Source organism: Pseudonaja textilis, chromosome 15, assembly GCF_049901715.1.
Source record: "Pseudonaja textilis isolate UNSWEBS1 chromosome 15, rPseTex1.2, whole genome shotgun sequence".
NCBI lineage: Eukaryota > Metazoa > Chordata > Lepidosauria > Squamata > Elapidae > Pseudonaja > Pseudonaja textilis.
The window spans coordinates 11,391,831-11,398,071 of NC_142004.1; positions in this window are offsets into that span (position 1 = coordinate 11,391,831).

Genomic DNA, 6,241 nt, shown 5'->3' on the forward strand with positions numbered 1-6,241 from the left:
GTGCAGGAAGACCAAGAAAAACCCGCCTCCTTTTTGCATTTTATGCTGGTCCCTTTCTGAAACGTGCTCTTAAGAGCTCGAAGCATTGTTAAGACCATTCCAGGGTCTCCGTTTCTGTGCCCCCCCCCCTCTGGGGGGAGGAGGTTTCGAAGTGTTTCTAGCAAGACTTCCAGGTTCTGGAACAGCTTTGCTCCGTAGGCTATCCGCCTGGTCAACTCGCACGGTTCGTTTCTCTCGCCGTGCGCGTGGATACATCTGAACTGGACCGTGTCGTTTCTCTGTGTCATATAATATAGTATTGATTGTGTATTTATTTATTTAGTCATGTTTCTGCATATTGGAGGTGGTGGAGGCCCTTGGAGAGCTGCATGCTGTGAAATTTCATTTTAATGTATGCCGATTAGCGTCCATTCCAAGTGGCCGTAAGGTTCTTTGAAGTCTCTAAATGGAGCAAAAGTCCGAGGGTGAGAAAGGATGTAGCCAAAGGGCACCAAACACGTTTCAAAGGCCAGAAAGCCATTCCCGAAGCCTTACGCAGCTCACTGAAGAATAGAACCCAGCACGTGAAAACGTTTAGCCCCGAGATGGACCTGGGAGCTGACCTGGCCCAGGGCAGCCAGTCCTCTTGGATGGCCTTGAGGACAGGTGCAGAAGGCCACCTGTCCACTCCTTAAGGTCAGTGACAGTTCTTGTACTGAGTTTCTTTCTTTCTTTCTCGTTTTTTGTAGAGCAGAACTGCCTCTCGGTAGGACAAAGGCTCTCCTCACTCTTCTTTCTTCTGGACTGCCTGGAGAGTTGACGGGACACACAGCTGTGGAGCATGGACGGAGGACGTCACCCAGGAGGGCGGCCAGCGAAGCCAACTTGTGCGAGGCATCCTGCCCAGAGTGGCGAGCATGAGATGGGTGAACTTCATGAAATGATAAAACAAAGGCATACGTAGTTACTTACTGGCCTATTTAAAGTATTTTATTTGGAGTCAGAGATGCAACGTTCTTAGGTGGAAAGAGCTTTTGCTTGTCATGTCACCGGAACAAGCAGGGAGCCATTTCTGGGAACCAGAAATCAATGGCGTTGCCAGCTATTAATCACCCATTCACCACCCATCCATCCATTGTGCCCTCTTTTCGGTGCTGTGTGTCGTCTCCGCCCCCACCGCACTCCCGTCTGCTTGGCAAGAGTGTGCTTGACTGACGGCCAAGCCTTCGATCCTCGGCTACTTCGCAGGGAAGAAAAGCCCCTTCAGCGCTGAGTCAGTGCTTAGCAGGCACTTTAATAGTTTTTAAAACTCTCACGAGTGCCAAAATAGAACAAGGGACGGATATCTCTCTAGCATATACAAAGTGGCTGATTCAAAGTCCAGTAAAAACATGATTTCATTACTAGTTTTCTTTTCATAAACTGGCTAGTTTTCCTCTGGGACTTGAGCGTGGGAAAACTAGCCAGCTCTGGAAAACAACAGTAAAAAAATTCTGAGCCTCCGATATGCTGGGTTGGTGATTGCTTTCTTGGTGGTGACAATCATCTTCCACTTCTTGTACATTGCCAGAGTTTGCAGCAATCCAACCAGCACACAAGTAAATAATTCAGCAGGATTCATTTACAGAAGAAACTTGTTTATATGCAATAATATAAAACATGATGCATGTATACAATACCCATGCAGCTCTTGCAACATAATAGCAAGCACAAGGAGCAGAAGCCAGAACCACCAGAACTCAGAAATCACAGAAGCTCTATATTTATATATACCAGTTACCCTAAGCCAGGCCCAGGCTCTGAGCTGTCTGACATGGCTCACAACAAGGTGCTGTTTCTTAGTCACCAAACAGTTCCCATTGGCTGACTTGTTGTTATGGCTATCCCAGCTCATAATCTCTTATATACTGACCTACATGTCCCTGTTAAATCTTAGATTTGGTCTAGTGTTGAAGGCACCAGACTGGAGAGCAGGAGGCGGAGTTTCCACTTTAGCCACGAAAGCTGGCTGGATGGCCTTGGGACAGTCCCTCTCTCTCGGCCCAGCCCACCTTACAAGGTGGTTTTTGTGGAGAAAATACCATTTTTCTCACAAAATAAGGCCGGGCCTTTTTTTTTTTTTTTTTTTTTGAGCCCTGAAAAAACAGCTAGGATGTCTTTTTGGGGTGAATTAATTCCCCCCGCCCCCGCGCACCAGCGCTGTCTCCAACAAAAGCGTCTGAGTCGCTCCCGCTTTTCCCTGTCCCGTAACAACAGGAAAAAACATTTTGGGGTACCTGGGAGCGCCGTGCGCTCCAATAACACCGGCAGCAGTGGCGGGAACCGTGAAAGTTACGGAGGCAGCTCCCCCACCTGAGAAGCGGCTAAAACGCTTCACGGTTCCCACCGCTGCTGCCACTGTTATTGGAGATGGCGCTGGTGAGAGGGACAGCTGCAGCTCGGCCTGGGCGCTTGGAATGCAGGAACGGGCTGCGCACCTGGACTTTTGCAAACTTGCAGAGCCTGAGGCTGGAGCAGCAGCAGAGACACTGGCTTGGCTCTTCTCACGCCCACCCAGCCGCTCGGGATTAAACCAAAATGCAGTGCACAGCGCTCCCAGGTACCTCAAAATGTTTTTTTCCCCTGTTGTTATGGGGACAGGGAAAAAGCGGGAGCGACTCAGACGCTGATGTTGGTACTGGTGAGAGAGGTGCCAGCACCGGTGGGAACCGTGGAAGCTACGGAGGCCTGAGAAGCGGCTGAAATGCTGCCGGACATCCACGCCAACACTGCCCACCTGCTGACCTGGGTAAGGGAGGCTGTTATGAGCGGCTGATGGTGAGGCGTAGCTTCCCACGGAGGACTCCTAATGGCAAGTTCCCCCCGACCGCCTCCCCCCCCCCCAATTTTGCATGTTTTAAACTAGGCCTAAATTTGGGGGGAGGGGCTTAATTTCATTTTATGCCTAGAAAACATGCTGGGTCTTCGTATTGGGGGGCCCGTATTGTTGGAGAAACACGGTAGGAGGAAAGGGGGTTGGATATGTATACCATCTTGAGCCATTTGTAAAAAAAAAAATAATAAAGGTAGAATACCAATGAATAAATTAAACATTCCTCTTGCACCCACAACAGAGTACAGTACAGGAATAGAATACAGGACACCTGGCTCAACAGCAGTAACTGTGAGAAGGATCTTGGAGTCCGAGTGGGCAAATCATTTATCTATGAGCCACTGCCGGCCATGTGTGGCAGCAGCCAAAAATGTTGCCAGCAGAGTCCTGTATCAACAGAGGGATAGAATCAAGATCACGTGTAAAGTTTTAGTTAGTACCCCTTTATAATGCCCTGGTAACGCCCTGGAATATGGTATCAAGTTTTGGTCGCCACAATATAAAAAAATACGTTGAGGCTAGAAAAAGTGCAGAGAAGAGCAACAAAGATGATTAGGGGACTGGGAGCTAAAACATATGAAGAAGGGTTGCAGGAATTGGACATGGCTAGTCGAGTGAAGAGAAGGACGAAGGACCAGGGGAGACGTAACACCACAGAGATTGTCCAGTACCTGAGGAGCTTCACAGAGAAGAGGAGGACAACCTAATCTCTGAAGCACCTGAGGGCAGGACAAGAAGCAACAAATGGAAATGATTCAAGAAGAGACACAACTTAGAATTTAGGAGAAATTTCCTGACAGTGAGAACAATTAAGCAGAGGAGGAATGTCTTGTCTCCAGAAATCGTGGGGGCTCCAACACTGGAGGTCTTTAAGAAGCGATTGAGGGTTGGAGCAGGCAGCCTCTGAGATCCCTTTCAACTCTGGTATTCTGTGGGAGGGCTTTGCTTCCCTTTCCATCACAGTCGATTTAGAACGACGTTTCTCAGCCTGGGCAGCTTTTAAGACGTGTGGGCTTTAATTCCCAGAACTCCCCAGCCAGCCCTGCTGGTTGCATGGCTGCACGCATTGCTGCAACACTTTTGCATTGCTGGCTGGAGAATTCTGGGAATTAAAGTCCACACGTCTTACAAGCTGCCAAGGTTGAGGGAGACGGTTGTATTTTATTTCTGTAAAAATATGTCAATGCATTCTTTGCTGAGGGATTTGATTACAGGGAGTATGCAAAGAATTGAGACCGTGGAGTCTGTTCACTCCTTCGAGAGCTTTGGCAGTCTGGACTCGAGGAATTCACACACACACACACCCCGAAGCCTCTTCCTCTGTTGCCCTTGCGGGGTCACCTGAGTCACCCACCAGGGTTGAGGCAAAGGCCGCCTGCCCTCATCACAGCTGTGCTGGCACAACGGTGGGCAGACTTAAAGATACTTGGCGCTTCCCTAAGTGCTTTCCATCCATCCTGGAGCTGGCAGAAAGTCACATTGGCATGAAATGTGGTGCCTCCCTTGCCAGCCCCTGCCCTTCCCTGGGCCTCGCGGTCACCATTGCCCCCTCCCCCCACCGATCCCCTTGCAGGCCAAGCTAAGCAAGGGGTTTGGGTTGAAGCCTCCAGGTTTATTCCCCTGCCCTGCCCTGAAGGGCACCAACTGGTAGGAAGCCACCCCCCAGTCCAAACCAGATGCTGGAGGGAGAGGAGGCTGGTGGCCGGGAGCTTCTGCAGCCCATTTTTTTCCCTGATAAATAAAACCTGAGGAAGCAGAAGGGTCCTTGGGCATCAGGTGGCATGTAAATTCAGGATCATAAAGGGAGCATAAACGCAGGAAGCTTGAGGGTGCCATTTAAGTGCTGTTTTTGCACCCCTACGCCCACAGAAACAAATGGAGCTTCTGAAGGATTCCACGGATAACCTCAAGTGCCCCGTGGGGGGAGGGGGCCACAGAGCAGCCCAATCAGGCCATTTAGGGCATCATCTTCTGCCCATCTCTGCTCCCCCCTCTCGGCTTGGCACTTCCTGCTTTGGGCACCCTCCAAGATGGCAGAACTCAGAAGAGTTCTGAACTCAGAAGAGAGGCTGCGGTCACCAGCTCCTCCTCCTCCTCCTCCTCCTCCTCCTCCTGGAGAGCCAGGAGCCAGGCCTAACCTTTGAGGACCCCACCAGCCAACTCAGGAGATGGTGCAGCCCTTGGCCTGTGAGCACTTCCACCAGAAGGCATCGCTTGGCAGGACCTGGCTGGCAGTCCACAGCCCAGCCCAGGGGCCTCTCTCTGGCAGTCCTGCCTCTCTGGGCCGGCCGAGGCCCATTGTTCCCTGGGACACACACCTGCTCATTGTTTTCCCAGCTTGGGACAAAACAGCCAGTTCTGTGGGGCCAAAGGCTTCCTGCTGCCTCTCGTTTCTTGTACGTACCGCTCACCTCACCAGCTCCAGCTCCTCTCTCAGCATCTCAGTCCTGGACTGCTTGCTTCCTCCAGCCTGTGTCCCAAAGCTGTCGTGTCCGAGCAGAGCCATATATACCCCTCCAAAGGTCTGCTAAAGCCCAGTGCCACATGTAGGCCGTTGAAGGAGGCACTTCTCATGCGCAGACCCAGCTTTGTCCGGTTCCAGGTCCCTGGAACCTGTGCACAGAAGCAGCCAACTTCTCAAAGACCCTGGCATCCCCAAGGTCTGTTATGGCCTGCCCTTTCCACATGCCCCCTCATAGGAGGGGCTGCTCTCTGCTTCTTGAAGGCAGGGACAGTTGAGGTGCCCTCCTCCCACCCTCAACCCATTGCATGTGCTCTCCGTGTTTTGAAGCTCTGGCCAAAGAGCTTTCCACCTTAAGCCCCCTCAACCTCTCCTCAAGCATCCCTGGAGGCTTTCAAGAAGAGACTGGACTGCCCTCTGTCAGAAATGGTGTAGGGTCTCCTGCTTGGGTGCTGGTGGGAGGGGGGGGGTTGGACTAGATGACCTCCAAGGTCCCTTCCAACTCTGTCAATCTGTAATCTGCAGTGCTTCCTTTGGGTGTAGTGACAGGCCCAGCTCAGGTTCACAAGGGTTAGGGGGGCAGTGCCGCCTTCTTCCCTTCCAGGGGCTGGTCACACCCATTGCATCCTGGAAGCACCAGTTGGCCCATGACTAGAGTTTAGCGCTGGTCCTCCCTGAGCCCCTGCAGTCTCCCAAGGACCAGCGGATCAACTCTCAGGCCTGAAACGGGCATCTTCAGGGGCCAGTGGAGGTGTCACAATGGAGGGAGGGATGGACAGACAGACAGACAGAGGGAGGGAGGGAAAGTTTGCAGGGAGTCCCACAGGCCAACCTCTGGGGAAATCTTTTGGCACCCTTAATTTCACACATGGGCGCACTTTCCCGTCCGGTTCTGCGTGATGCAATTTGTGTGTGTTCCCACTGTCTAA